Here is a 14,547-nt window from a genome sequence, read left to right as displayed (position 1 = left end):
CCTGGGCACTTCTGTGGTGTGAATAGCCCAACCTCACCCTCATTGGTGTGCCTGGGCACTTCTGTGGTGTGAATAGCCCAACCTCACCCTCACTAGTGTGACTTCGTGTTTCTGTGGTGTGAATAGCCCAACCTCACCCTGGTACTAAGTGACCAATGATCTTCTGCCTGGCTTGGAAGTTAATTCATTCAGTATTCAGGAAAGGGCATTACACTTAGACATTCTTTGTGGCCTTCTTCATTCTCTAAGAATAGGCAGTATATATCATGGCCACTGAAAAATCAGAGCTGATCAAAATTTTCTTATTTAACCAGGCGGTGGTAGTTCATGCCTTTAATCCCAGCACTCAGGAGGCCAAGGCAGGCAGATCTCTGAGTTCAAGGCTAGCCTGGTCTACAAGAGCTAGTTTCAGGACAGGCTCCAAAGCTACAGTGAAACCCTGTCTTGAGAAACAAAACAAAACAAAGAAAAAAATTCCCTTACTTATTGCTAAGCAGCTTCCCAAGCCACTTCCCCAAAATTCTTTCAAAAAATGTGTGCATGTGTGTGTGTGTGTGTGTGTGTATAATGAGTTTTGCAAGAATATTTTAATATGTTTGATGTGATGTTTCAGAGCCCCCTCCCAAAGCCCCAACCTGGGGAGTCGCCTAAGAAAGGCACCCACCAACTGCAGACAACCTAGTCTGCAGGATCCTCAATTCATGGATCACGTTCACAGCAAAGGAAGGGACTTCCCACTTTAAACCTCTTGGCCATGGGCACAGGCCAGGTTTCAGCTTGTGTGTGTGTCCCCTAAGCTACTCCTCAGCCAGCGCCTCTCTCAGATTCTTTCCAGCGTGCCTTTCAAAGACTCTGGTACCTTTGTAAGTGAGGCACCCGCCCCTCTCCTCTCTCTGGACCCACAGGTGCTGACCTGGCAGACCACAGACTAATCCTCCTCAGAGGATGTGGCCTCATGGAGTGGGGAATATTTCTGACACCCCAGCAAAAAGCCTTAATTACTTCATTGCCCTGCCAGCCCAGCAAGGCTGCCCAGGACAGCAGCAGAGGGAACCAGGACAGCGCTTAGAACAGTGTGGGCCATGTCAGGAGACTGGGGAGTCACGTGGGGGTAATTGAGGATCACATTGGGGACCCCTGCAACCCCAGAGTGACCTGGTTAGGGAACCTGTGCACTGGGCAGGCAGGTATTAGTCCCTATGGAGGAAGAGACCACTGCCTCACCTACTGTGAAAACCACCCTCCCCCCCCCCCCCCCGCCGTCTCTATTTGACCAGCACATGTTTTTAGGGGGCTCCTGTAGAGCTCACATCATTTAGTGGCAAAGCTACGGGAGCCTCTAACCCGGCGAATGGTGACATCTGTCACCTATCCTTCACCGAGGAGGGTTTGAGGACACTCTCCATGGGCCGACAGCTCCTTAGCCAGCCCAAGTGCAGTGTTGCTTCAGGAATGAGCCTGAGGAAAGGAAGGCACAGTATCCCCACAAATACCAAGTGCTGTGGGCAGCCCTGCTCTACAGGAGGAGGTGGAGCTAGGGCAAGTGTCCCAAAATAGCCCTCTGGTAGCCTGAGAGCCCCGCCACTGAGGTCAGATTCGGAACTGAGAATTCCCGAGAGACTCGATTCTCATACTCTCCCTGGCTTGTCAGGCAGGCCATCTGGACACCCTGGGAAGAAGGACAGGCTCCTGGTCCCTGTGTCACCCTCGTCTGCTCTGAGATCATATGTAGATTAAGAACACTGCCTGGCATGAGCAGTGGAAGTGGGCGGAAGTGCAGCAAGACTCTGGACTTTAGCTCTGCACGCACTGAGCAGGGAAGCATGAAAACCAATGGGGGAGTGGGGAGAGCAGATTTATGGCATGTGTGTATGAGGCATGTGCTGTGTAACGAGCGCTGTGTTTGGCATATGTTGTGTGATATGTGTTGTGTGTGGTGTATGCATGTTCTATTATTATCAGTGAAAACAAGACAACCTTTTTGCTTTTTAATCTCAATAAAAAAATTTAGAACTGGCGGGAAGTGGTGGTGCATGCCTTTAATCCCAGCACTGGGGAGGCAGAGGCAGGTGGATCTCTGTGAGTTTGAGGTCAGCCTGGTCTACAAGAGCTAGTTCCAGGACAGGCTCCAAAGCTACAGAGAATTTAGAGCTGGATGTGGCAAAGCACACTTTTAATCCCAGCACTGGAGAGACAGAGGCAGGCAGATCTCCGAGTTCAAGAGCAGCCATGGCAACAGTGAGACCATGCCTAGAAATAAATAAATAATTGATTTAAAAAATTAGAAGCAAACTTGAAAGGAAGCTTGCAGACAATTTTATTAGCATTTAAGATAAAAGCAACAGACCAGACAGGCTGTGAATCTCAGCAGTTGCTTCAGACAGGAAGATGGTGAAGAGATAAAATCATGTCTTTGACAATGGGTGTCAGCAAGACACGAAGGGGAGCATCAGAGAAAAAGAGGGAGAAATCGCAGAGCATCAGATAATGGAAGCCATGGTGAGAGAGAGAGAGACAGAGACAGAGACAGAGAGACAGAGACAGAGAGAGACAGAGAGAGAATAAAAGAAAAGATTATGTCATTCTTGGTATTTTTATAAAGTGGACATACTTTTTTTAAATTTTATTTTAATTTAATGTGTATGAATGTTTTGCTTGCGTGAATGTATGTACATTACATGTGCCGTACGTATGAGGTGCCTGAGGAGGTCAGAAGAGGACATCAGATCTTAAACTGGAGTCACAGATGGTTATAAGCTTGTGGATGTGGTCATGGATGCTGAGACTCAAACCCAGGCTCCATAAAAGAGTAGTCAGTGCTCTTAACCACTGAGCCGTTTCTCCAGCCCCCAAAGTGGGCAGACTTAATGGAGCTCTGTAAGCAACTGTTTCAAGGGTGGGGTTTCTAGGAAGAAAAGCCGTTATCTCATTAAGGAGATAATAAATTCCTCCCATCTTGACTTGGTTTCTGTGAACTGGCTTTCCTGAGTCTTTTAGCTAAGTGATTGACAGGCCCAACTAGATTAACTATTAAGGAAAGAAACGGTTGTGTGGAATGTATTAATCTTCCAAACCGAGCAGATCAGAATGTCACATCTGCACCCAATGCCAGAGGCCTTTTTTTTTTTTAAGTGTGTGATGAGTGCTTGGTGGGGTGTTCCCTGTGTGTGTCGGGGTGTGCTGTTTGTTGATTGGGGGATAGTCACCGGGTTAGTGTGCATGAATAGAAGGTGGTTTTTCTTGGAGAGAATTGAGAAAGAAAATGGGAAGTTGAGGTCAGAACGGAGGAGGAAGCTGAAAATAGGGCACCTTGTGGGTGGAGTGGAACTCAGAGAAATAAAAGGCCTGAGTGAAGGCAAGAGAGAAGGTAAGCCTCCTCAGGACCTAAGGACACCCCACCCCTCCTGTGGCGTGGAAGCAGAAGGAAGTGCTTGTCCTTGGTAATGAGGAAGGTTGTGAGGAACAGAAAACCTGACAAGGATGCTAAAGCCAACAGTGGTTCCTCCTCCCACTCAGTAAGGCTGGTGGAGTGCGGGGCCGAGGGCTGGGGCCAAGGAGAGCGGGCTGGACAGCCTGGTGTCCTGCGTTCCTAAATTCTTCAGATTTTCCAGTAGGACTGTGGATGTTACCATGATGGAGAGCAGAAACCTTTCAAAAATACTAGGAGAAGGCAGTCGGTCCCACAAGCGCTTCATATCAGTCCGGCGGCTAGGACGGTCACATGGCACCTTCAACAGCAAGATGGCTGGGGACATAGGGTTGCCATAATTCCTGGCGTGGCCTGGGTGACCCACTCTGTCATCACCAACAAAACTAGAGTTATGTTTTTATTATTTTTTGGGTTTTTTGTTTTTGTTTTTTTTAAAAAACAGACCTTTACATTAAAAAAATATTTATTATGTATACAGTGTCTTGTCTGCATGCATCCCTGCAAGCCAGAAGAGTGTGCTGGATCTCATTACAGATGGTTGTGAGTCACCTTGTGGTTGCTGGGAACTAAATTCAGGACCTCTGGAAGAACAACAGTGCTCTTAAACACTGAGCCATCTCTCCAGTCCTGGCTTTTGTTTTAATATTAAAAAAAATAACCATGTGGTGGTGTACGCCTTTAATCCAAGCACTTCAGAGGCAGAGGCTGGCAGATCTCTGTGAGTTCGAGACTGGTCTGGTCTACAGAGAAAGTTTCAGGACAACCAGAGCTATACAGAGAACACCCCCACCCCTCTATGTGTGTGTGTGTGTGTGTGTGTGTGTGTGTGTGTGTGTGTGTGTGTGTGTGTGTGTGTATTTATTTTGCCAGTGTGCAGTGTCCAAGGAAGTCAGAAGAGGGCGTTGAATCCCCTGGAACTGGAGTTACAGATCTTGTGAACAACCAACATGTAAGTACTTGGAACCAAATCCAGGTCCCCTGCAAGAGCTCCAAGTGCCATCTTTCTGGCTCCAGCGTTCTGTTCTTGAGGCTTTCAGGGAAGCAATCACTGAGAAGGTCATGGAGCCCTGAAGTGAGCTCCTGGGCTCCTTGCTGGCGATGGCTCAGTTTAAAGACGAAGACAGCATCCCAAAGTTAAGCTGAAGGAGCCTTAGAAATCTAGGACCCCTCACTTGGATGGTGGCTGTGCAGGACCCCAAAGTGATGGTCCTGACCATTGTTATACTTACTGCCATCCTTTGGCTGTTGTTAGACAACAAGCAAGACAGGCCTCTTTGGGGATAAAGTGTATATCAATGATTATCAAAATCCTTTCTGTTATTTCAGTTTCCTGAGGTTTCCCCAGGCTTCATTACCTGTCACAGTAACCTTTTAGACTCCTTCCTTTAACTTTTCGCCGGGCATGCCCCTGTAGTGTCCCTAGTCTGTCTTCCTTCTTAATTTAATTTTATGTGCATTGGTACAAAGGTGTCAGATTTCCTGGAACTGGAGTTACAGACAGTTGTGAGCTGCCACGTGGGTGCTGCTCTTCCAGAGGACCCACGTTCGGTTTCCAGCACCCACAGGACAGCTCACAGCTGTCTGTAACTCCAGTTCCAGGGGATTTGGTACCCTCATATTGATAGACATACAGGCAAAACACCAATGCACATAAAATAAAAATAAATCCAATCTTAAAAAAAATTAGTTAAGAATCCAGCATGATGGCACACTCCTATAGCACTCAGGAGGCTGAAGCAGGAGGATTGCCTGGGTTACAGAGAGTTCAGCTTGCCTTCCCCCCAAATTATCGAGGATTTTAGTGACACTAGAGCCCTCAGTTCTAAGCATGGTGTCACACGCTGGCCCCCAGGTCCTGGGAAGAACCGGGGCACATCCCTCTGAGAGATGGGAACACAGAAGACCTCTCAGAAGATGGTCCACCAGGCCTTCTCCAGGCTGTTGATTGGGTGTTACCGATAGGTTTCCGTACCCCGATATTAGGTTTCTCTGCCAACGCAGTAAGTCAGTTCAAGCCTAATTTTAAAAACCAGGTTTATTGGGCCAAGAACCCCAGGGTGACTTTCCAGCCCCCAGAGGTGAGGTGATGGAAGGGAGCAGGAGAAATCCCCACCCTGTAGGCGTAGTCTTGAGCTACTGTTTGGAATAGGGTGAGGGGGAGACTCTAGCCAAACATTCGCATATTCTTTTCCTCCACCCTAGAAGACAAGGGGAGTCAGGACAGGATGACTTTAAGTTTCCAGACAGAGTGAACAATTTTCCGCATGACAAAGAGCTCCAAAGATAATGGCGGGGCTGCTGACAAGGGACTGTCCTTCACTGTGTCTTCTCTCACTGGTGGGCGGTTCAGAGGTCAGAGAAAGGAACAGGAGCCAGTACTTACCAACAATCCCAAATAAAAGGAGCTTCAGGTTGACCTGAACCATATTCTGTATATTGACTTTAAGAGCCATGCCTACAAGGTCTTCAGTGGGACCTGGCTACCCTGTAGGTATGGTCTTGAGCAGGTAGCAGTTTGGGGGAGGAGCCTGGACCTTAGTGGCAGACTTTAGAAGCAGCTTTGCCTTGGGGAAACCTAGCCTTGACCTCGTTTTATCCGTAGAGGCCAGACCAGAAAGACAGTCAGACAGAATTCTCCTGGCAGTGATGTGAAAAGACGGGAATAACTAAACCTGGGTGACCACTACACTCACTAGGCAGGCCAGTAGGCCTTTCATGGCCACGGTCACTCTGCATGGTAGCTGATCATATGAACTCAATAGCAAGCCAGCCTTCAGTTTCTGAACATTTAGGTTGATTAAAAAGTCTTGATTTTTTTTTTTTCTTAAACAACACACTCATTCTTATGTCACGGCATTATCGGAGTTCTGTCCTCGTGCTTAGACTCTCTGGAGTGCTACCTCTCCATGCCACCCCAATGGCCCAGTGCTGTCTTCAGAGCCACATGTCACCCAGCTCTCTGTTCCTTCCAGGATCTTCTTTTCCTTGACTCGATCTATTGATTCCTGCAGGTGCTGGAAACTAACTCCAGTTTAAGGAAGTAAAGCAGGAACTTGTGTCTTCACTGGTTAGTTTTGTACGCTCAGAGGAAACCTTGCTAAATCATTGAGAATATCTATTACATGAAGAGACTTACAGGCTGTCTCCTGCAACCCTTGAACTTCATGAAACCAGAAAATGAAGTCTCAGAGCACAAAACGGGGTGGTATTCCTTTATCTTGACGGACAGGTGATGCAGAAATTGAACTCTGTCCATCCCCCGTGGGACTGAAAAGCTGAGGTCACAAGTTGTCCAGTTCACTGTACCAAACTCCAGGTCCCAGCACAGTTGTGGGGTCAGGTGGGGACGTGTCTGGACACGGACTCGGTGACAACGGACATGTCCCACTGCTCCTCACACTCAGAGGAGCCGTAACATTCTCTCTAGGGCAGTGACTCTGGCTGCTCTCCCAGGGTCAACTCCGAATCAGGACTCGGCCTGGCAGCTTATGAGTACTCAGGAGGCCTGCGCTTGGCCAGAGGGCCAGGTGAGACTCAGCCTTGCTGTGTGAAAGAAACCAAAGTGGGAAGGGGGACAGAGAAGACAGCCGGCCTTCACTACCATGTGTAACCTGATGGTCAGCGCCCAAGGACCCAGATACCAACTTCAAGACAGAGGCTGCAGTCATGAGGGGAGGGAACACTGTGATTGGCTGGGGACCCAAGTGCTACTCCAAAATGATCCACACCAGCTGTATGAACCTGCGTGAGCCATTGATGATATCTCAGAAGTCAACAGTCTTCACCGGAAGACGGCCCTCGTCTCCCTCCAGCTTCTTTCCTTCGCTCCGCCCCTGAAAGCAGACTCTAACATGCTGTCCACACTCACCGCGATCTTTTTAGGTTTCTGTTTTTGAAAGTTCGCACTTATAAATTGCCTCTTAAATAAAGATAACAGCAGCAGCAGGTTGGTGGTGGCAGCCCACGCCTTTAATCCCAGCCCTCAACAGGAGGAGGCAGGCTGTTCTCTGGGAGTTCTAGGACAGCCAGGGCTGTTACACAGAGAAACCCTGTTTCGAAAAACAAACAAAACCAAAAGCAACAGCTGAGAAGAGAGGCCTGTGCCTGTGGTTCCAGCACTCAGTGGGAGGTCATTTGGTTCTATAGAGAGTTGGAGGCCAGTCTGTGGTATGTGAGACCCCCATCTCAAAAGAAAATAAATAGTCAGGTGGTGATGTCACACACCTTTAATCCCAGCATTTGAGAGGCAGAGACAAAGTGAGTTCTAGGACAGCAAGGGCTGCACAGAGAAACCTTATCTCAAAAAAAAAAATCAAAAACAAACAAACAAATACATAAATATACACAGGACTGGGAAGATGGCTCAGTTGGTACCTCCCCTGCAGTGCAAGCAAGAGGACCAGAATTCCAATCCCCAGCACCCACATAAAAACTGAGGCCAGTGGAACTCTAACCCGAATGCTTGGTGGGGAGGGAGACATGACTCGGGTTCACTGACTAGCCTAGTGAGTGGGAGAGTTCCAGGTTTAGAGGTTCTGTTTTAAAAAAAAAGAAAGAAAGAAAGAAAGAAAGAAAGAAAGAAAGAAAGAAAGAAAGAGGGCTGGAGAGATGGCTCAGAGGTTAAGAGCATTGCCTGCTCTTCCAAAGGTCCTGAGTTCAATTCCCGGCAACCACATGGTGGCTCACAACCATCTGTAATGGGGTCTGGTGCCCTCTTCTGGCCTGCAGACATACACACAGACATAATATTGTATACATAATAAATAAAGAAAGAATAAGGTGGAGAACCGCCACAGACGATGAACACCTGACAGAGACCTCTGCACACATGCACACATGTGCACAGGCATCTACATGCATAGCTGTGTACCTCTACATGAACACACAACACATACACCCACACACACACAACCAACACACATGTCATAAAGACTATTAAATAAACCCATTGACTGCCCAAAAAAACCCCCAGAAGAATAGGGCTGGAGTGTAGCGCAGTGATAGAGTATGTGCTTAGCCCTGAGATTGGATCACAAACTAAAAACAAGAAAAAAAGCGAGAGAGTCTCTCAAGGTGTGTGAAGCCCCAGTCACATCCCCCACCTCAGCTCAACTTAGTCTTTGTCATTCCTCACGCTTCATGGGACTCACATCTATGGATCTCTGAACATTTTGCTCATGGATGCTATTTTGTTGTTATTGTTATGGACGGAACTGTGTCCCTCTAAACAGGTGTATTAAGAGTCCCAACCCGAGTACTTCAGAAGGCGACCTTATTTGGAGAAAGAGTCCTTGCAGAGGTCCACAGTTGAAACCAGGTCATTAGGTTGGGCTCTAATCCAATATGGCTGAAGTCCTTACCAAAGTAGGGAGTGAGGTCAGGGAGAAGCCCGTGAAGCCTAGAGTCAGGCTGCCAGAAGTCATGCCCTCCCCCGGGACCTCCAGGGTGGCTCAGCTGGCCCTGTGAACCTGGGTCCTGGCTCTCAGCCTCCCGAACTGTTGGGTGAGGGCCAACAGGTAACGCACTGTTAAAATACATTAACCTCATCCAATACGGCTCTGCCCTTGAAACCGGCTTGTAAGTGGAGCTGAGGTGGCTCATTCACTGCGCCAGATCTCATTGTGAGGTGCCACAACTTAAGTCATTTGACCTTGAAAAGTTACGTGGCTTGATTACAGGCTTTATAAATTATTCCTATCTGTGTACTCCAGGCAGGCTGGCTGCCTCTGCCAGACTTGCTTATAGCTCTTTGTTTTCATGCCCTGCCCCAGTACATTGCAGGAGCCCAAGAGCCCCTGGGGTGAAGCGGACAAACACAAGTCGTAAGTGGTGAGGAGCAGCCAGGGCAGTACCAACCTGGCAGGAGGACCTGATGACTCTCCCAAGGGAGTGGAGCTGATAGCTGCGACAGGCGGCGAGTGTCCTCTCTGCCCGCATTCTTCTGAGCACTGGATTACACTTTCCTTTCATTTTTGCCAGTCTGAGGAGTGGCATCCATGTGTACTTTCTTTTGTTGTTGTTGTTGTATTTTGCTTTGTTTTGTTTTGTTTTTTTTTGAGACAGGGTTTCTCTGTAGCTTTGGATCCTGACCTGGAACTCACTCTGTAGACCAGGCTGGCCTCGAACTCACAGAGACCCACCTGCCTCTGCCTCCCAGGTGAATGCTGGGATTCTGAACTGTACTTCCTACACTGGTCTTAGGTTTTGTACATGTATCACAATTGTCCTTATACATGTCTTTTTGTTATATTTATGGTGTTCTTTTCTGAACACAAGCTTCTCTTTCCTCTTAAACAGGCTTTCTTCTTCTTCTTCTTCCTCCTCCTCTTCTTTAGTTAAAGGTTCATAGCAAAATTGAGCAGAAGGTTCAGGGGGCCTGAGATTCCTTCTGGAGAAATCTTTCACACTCCCTGAAGCACTCTCTGGCCAGGGGACAGCGCTTAGGCAAGCCTTGGCTGCATGCCTGCTCTCCTGACCTGAAATGCTGGCCATAAGTCACTGGGAGAGGCTCAGGGGAGGCCAAGCAGGCCAAGGGTCTTGAAGAAAGAAATTCTTGGCCGTGTCCGACCTGCTCAGGATCTTCACTGTAGAGGTGGTTTCATAGGTGTATGCATGGAATGCCAAAATTCATTTTAAGACTCAAATTGGACAATCTTTCTTAAACGCATTTTTTCATTATTGTATGTGCAAATGCACACATGTGCAGGGTGTATGCATGTGTGCACACATGTATGGTGGATGAAGTTGGGGTGTCTTCTTCAACCTCTTCTCCATCTTATTTGTTTTTCTTTAAAAAAAAAGTACTGTGCACGTGTTCATGATATGTACCATGGAGGATAGCATACAGAGCTCAGAGTGCTGAACCTGAGAACCATGAGGAGGAAAGATCAAATCCACAACTGTTCGATTAAATCAAGCTGTGTTTTGCAGTACACCCAGGACTAGCCAACTGGGGTCTCACCCTAAGTCAGGATTTGAGAAGGCAGTCCCTGCCAGCCTCTTAAGGTCTCTTTTTTGTTTTGTTTTAGTTTTTTATTTTGTTTTGTTTGTTTTTGTTTTTCAAGACAGGGTTTCTCCGTAGCTTTGGTACCTGTCCTGGTACTCGCTCTATAGACCAGCCTAGTCTCAAACTCACAGAGTTCTGCCTGCCTCTGCCTCCCAAGTGCTACAATTAAAGGCAGCTTTAAAGATCAGAGCCCAGCTCTGGGGTCCCTTTTATGAGAGAGATAGGTGTTCATGGGGCGAAAGAGTCGGCAATTATTCATTATTAGAAAAATGCAATGAAAGGGGAAAAAAACAAGGGTAAGGGTATACATCATGGAAATGGGGTTGCGAGTTTAGTGTAAATTGAAAAACATGTTTTATGCTTTACATCAGATCTAAGAAACAGGAATGCGGGGTGGTGGTGGCTCACACCTTTAATCCCAGCACTCAGGAGACTGAGTAGGCAGATTCCCGTGAGTTCCAGGCTGGCCTGATCTATAGAGCTATTTCCAGGAGAGTTAGGGTGGTTGCACAGAGAAACCTGTGTCAACAACAACACAAATAAAACAAACAAAAAAACCAATAAATAGTTACAAATAGAAGACTTAACTTGCAAGGATTTAATACAGGACAAACAAGAACTTATTATTTTATTACAAACAGAAACCTTAACCTGCAGGGTAAGGCAGTGGTGGCGCATACCTTTAATCCCAGCACTCAAGAGGCAGAGGCAGGCGGATCTCTGTGAGTTTGAGGTCAGCCTGGTCTACAAGAGCTAGTTCCAGGACAGGCTCCAAAGCTACAGAGAAACCGTCTCAAAAAACAAAACAAAGGAAAACAAACAAAAAAACAAAATGAATAAAGAAACCTTAACCTGCAATATTGTTCCTGTTTAACTTGTAAGGTATATTGCTCCCAAATCAAATTGGACAATCCCTTTTTAAGTGTGTGGGCACACATGTGTATGGTGGGTGTTTAGAGATATCAAAGGTCAGGTATGTTCTTCAACCTCTTCTCCATCTTCTTTTTAAAAAACGTTGTGCGTGTGTGCATAACATACAAGATGGGGGGGGTGGCACCCCATGGTCATGTATGGAGGTCAGAGGACAATTTCTTTTTTTAAATAGATTTATTTATTTATTATATATACAATATTCTGCCTACATGTATACCTGCATGCCATAGAGGGCACCAGATCTCATTATAGATGTGGTTGCCAGGAACTGAACTCAGGACCTCAGGAAGAGCAGCCAATGCTCTTAACCTCTGAGCCATCTCTCCAGCCCCCCAGAGGATAATTTCTGTGGTGTTACTTCTCTCATTCCACCTTAATGGGGTTCTGAGAATTGAGATCAAGCTGTGTTTTCTTTTTCTTTTTTTTCTCATTTTTCTTTCTTTCCTTTCCTTTTTTTTTTTTTTGTTTTTTTGTTTTGTTCTTCAAGACAGGTTTTCTCTGTGTAGCCCTGGTTGTCCTGGGACTCCCTCTGTAGACCACGCACCCCTCAAACTCAAAGATCCATCCGCCTCTATCTCCCGAGTGCTGGGATTAAAGGCGTGTGCCACTATGACCCACTAAGTTGCCAGGTTTTCGAGGCAAATACCTTTATCTTTGAGTAAAGTTATTTCACTTGGCCCTCCTGCTTACTATTTAAGGTAGTGTCTCACCCTGAACCTAAGCTCCCATGTTTACTTGAATAGGCTAGGGAGACCCATATCCACTTGTCTGCGTCCTCCAGCCCTGGGGTCACAGGTACATGCTACCACACCCTCATGCTCACTCAGAAGGGACTTTGCCTACTGAGCCCAGCCCCATGCATACTTCCAATGTGTGTAGTTTAGACACATAGAAAGCACAGTATGAGAATTTTCAGGAATTGTGCGTGTTTGCGGGAAGAAAAGGCAGCCTAGCACAGTGGCACATGCTTGCAGTCCCAGAACTTGACACCCACCAAGGCAGGAGGATCGTGACCTTGAGGCCAGCCTAGGCAACGTGGAGAGATCCTGTCTCCAGAAAGCTAAACAGAGGGAGAAGGACAAAAGAAGTGTGTGTGTGGGGGGGGGGGGGCTTCTTCTAAAATACTAACAGGGCCCAATTCTGATTGCAAGGTTATGAAGTATTTTAATCTTTCTCTTTGTGTTTTTGACACTTTAAAGTTTTTCCAAAGCATAGCTAGGCAATGCAGTATATGTCTGTAGTCCCAGGTACTCAGGGAAGCTGAGGCAGGAGGATCACTTGAACCCAGGAATTTGAGGCTAGCCAGTCTGGGTAATACCATAAGACCTTAGCTTAAAAAAAATAATTCTGAAACATGTTCAACTTTGTGCTAAGAAATATAAAAGCAGGCCTGGTGGTGGTGGCACATGCCTTTGATCCCAGCACTCAGGAGGCAGAGAAAGGAGGATCTCTATGAGTTCAATGCCATTCTGGTCTACAGAGCAAGTTCCAGGATAGACAAGGCTACAGAGAGAAATCCTGTCTAAAAAAAGAAAAACAAGAAAAAAGAAAAAAAGAAAGAGAATATAAAATATTAATTTCAAAACAAAAGCAATTTTGTAAGTTCAGAGACTTTTGTGATCAGCAACAGCAGCCATTAAGGCTGGTCCACAGGCAAAGTTACAGTAATCAAAAGCAGTTTGGGGCTTTCTTTTTTTTTTTTTTTTTGGTTTTCGAGACAGGGTTTCTCTGTGGTTTTGGAGCCTGTCCTGGAACTAGCTCTGTAGACCAGGCTGGTCTCGATCTCAGGCGGATCTCTGTGAGTTTGGGGCTTTCTAGGTCCTAGAGCAGCCAGGCCCACCTTAAGTCTGTCACTCGCTAGCTACTTGGCCTTGAGCTAGTCAAACAACCACTTGGGGCCTGAGTTTTCACAATTATAATTCAGAGATAAGGTGTGTAGTGATCAAGAGAGGCCCAGGAGCCTCTCAGTGGGCCCCACAGCACAGCAAAGGCCCGGGGAATCACACAGAGCTGCGCCACAGGGCCTAGCCTCAAGGCATTAAAGAATACAAGGGTCAGGTGTGCTGGTGTAGGCCTTTAATCGCAGCACTTGGGAGGATCTCAAGTGAGTTCCGGGACAGCCAGAGCAACACAGAGGAATCCTGTCTCAGAAAAACGGTGTGTGGGGAGGGAGGGGGGACTTAAGAAAAGCGTTGCTTAGTTTTGTTTTTAAGGTAATAAAAAGAGAGTGGGCTAATCTCTGAAATACAGTTCCTGGAACTGGTCGTTTTTTGGGCCTTTCATAATAACAGGTATCAGAAATCGTCTCTCACCCCCAACTACCCGCAAGCAGACTCCTGTGTTCAACCACACCCCCAGCCTGCAACACTCCTAACCTCCATGGTCACCTCTCCTGTGGCTGCTCAGCTGGGCCAGAGAGCAGGCCTTACTCTTCTTGCCAGCCTTGCTCTTGTCCCCCACAGCCAAGCTGTCTTCAGCTTGGCTTCATCTTGGCAGGATGTTCCTGTGAGCCTTCCTCTGGATCCCCCCTCCCTGCTGTCCATCCTCGCTTCCCTGAGCCCCTCTCCCATCTGCCCAGCAGGGCTGTTTTCTCTGCCCTACCTGGCTCAATGAGACTGTTGGGGTTCGCTGAGGCATCTGTGCTTTTCTTTCACCCGTTTGTGTTTGCATACGTAATCCACACTGAACACGGAGCTTGTTCACTCCCTGTGTGTTTTGGGGGAGGGTAAGGCAGGGTCTCACACAGCTTAGGCTGGCCTCCAACTTCCTGTGTGGCAGAGTCTGGTCTCCAAATCCTGATCCCCCGCTTCCACCCATTCTAAGCACTGGAATTATAGGCCCTTGTAGCTGCCTTGTTGGTTGGTTCTCTTTGAATCAGTGATTACCTCCTAAATCCAGCCTGGAAGCCGCTGTTAACTTTATGGGTGACATTAGAGCAAAGGCAGAGAAATGGGCCCATGGCAAGCACTCCAAAGGTGAGAAAGACACCCCCCACCACCACACCCCCTCCTCGAGGGATCTAGGAGGCGGGCGGCTCTAGCAGGAAAGGCGCTAAGCTCCTACCATTCCTTACTGGACTTTGTGTGATGCTCACGTTGATGGCTCTCCCTGACATTCTCATGACTTACATTCTTACCTGTCTGCAGAATGGGTGTCAGCATCGCCTCAGAGACCCGTA

The sequence above is a fragment of the Microtus ochrogaster genome, chromosome 2 (assembly GCF_000317375.1).
Source record: "Microtus ochrogaster isolate Prairie Vole_2 chromosome 2, MicOch1.0, whole genome shotgun sequence".
In the NCBI taxonomy this organism is placed as follows: Eukaryota; Metazoa; Chordata; class Mammalia; order Rodentia; family Cricetidae; genus Microtus; species Microtus ochrogaster.
This window is presented reverse-complemented; position numbering follows the sequence as displayed.